Here is a 1393-nt window from a genome sequence, read left to right as displayed (position 1 = left end):
GGATGCGCTAACAGATCCCACCCGTTTGCAACTGTCTCTAAAAATCTGCAGACGGGAGCCTAATCAGACGGAACTCTCACCACACCACACTCGCCGGGACGGTTACCAGACAGAACGCACACTCTCCCGGCCAGGCTTCGCTCACCACCAGACTGAAATCATTTTCCTCAGCCAGAAATCCTCACCGCACCCTGTTGCCAGACAAAACGTTTTAGCAGATAAAATGTCTGTGTGTTCAGCAGGCAGTAAGAACTCCCCCCCCCCCCCCCCCCCCCCCTCCTTAACCTGCATCTGAGTGAGCTTTTTGTCAGTCCCAGAAGCAGGTACAGTGTTGAAGACTGGGCTCTAAGCAGACTGGTTTTCAATGGAGATGAATGGCCAAGATGGGACCACTCTGAGGATGAAACACACATGGGAGCCACCTATAGATGAAACAACAACGCACTCTCCCTCTCTCTCTGTCTTTTTGTCCCTCTCTCTCTCTCTCTCTCTCTCTCTCTTTCTCTCTCTCTTGAGGCTGAAAGCACATCACAGAAGAGGCTATAAAGGGGAGAACCTTAAACTGTCAAGCCTGCAAGAGTGCATGGCAAAGGACATCACAGGGAGATATAATGTGGAAATGTTACACTGTTTAGCTGGCCTGGGGTGGGTGGGTGGGGCTGGGGGGTTGGCTTCAGCCAACAGACGAGGGATACATTTCACGTCGGCAGAACAGAAAATCACTCATAAAGCGCAGCCGTGAATAGACCGGTATTCTGTGACAGTGTAAATAATACATGCGCTACAACAGGCTGGCCGGGACGGGATGATGAGGGAGGCGAGGTCACGTTTTATGACTTTGCGACCACTGTGAGGACCTGGGGCGCTGACACAATCCCCCCGTGAAATTGCGTCGGAACAAAGCGGAAAAAAAAAGAGACTTGGAAAAACACACACACACACACACACACACATAAAAGACAAATCCTTAAGTGATAACCCGCCAATGGTGTTTGAACTTCCAGACATGACAAAGATGTGGAGAGTTACGGCAACAAGAGACAGAGAGTGCCATAAATATTTACATAAGAGAAGTCAATGACTGTCTTGATACTAACGCTTGTCCGAGAGAGGGAGAGAGAGAGCGAGAGAGAGAGACAGAAAGAGAGAGAGACAGAGAGAGAGAAAGATGTATGTAGACATGCATGCAGCTGCATCTATATGCCTGTAAGTCTGGACCGTTCCAGTTCTCAGGTTGAGACGGCAGCAGAGCTCTGAAAGGTGCTGCTTTGGCAGTGGCAGGGGGCACTATTGCCATTCATGTCTGCTACTGCCGAGACACACAGTAGAGGAGGAGGAGGTGGAGGAGGAGGTGGAGGATGGTCTGGCAAAGGTTTACCCCCTTAATTTTCTT

This window comes from Clupea harengus, chromosome 19 (assembly GCF_900700415.2).
Source record: "Clupea harengus chromosome 19, Ch_v2.0.2, whole genome shotgun sequence".
Classification (NCBI taxonomy): domain Eukaryota; kingdom Metazoa; phylum Chordata; class Actinopteri; order Clupeiformes; family Clupeidae; genus Clupea; species Clupea harengus.
Note: the sequence above shows the minus strand (reverse complement) of the source record.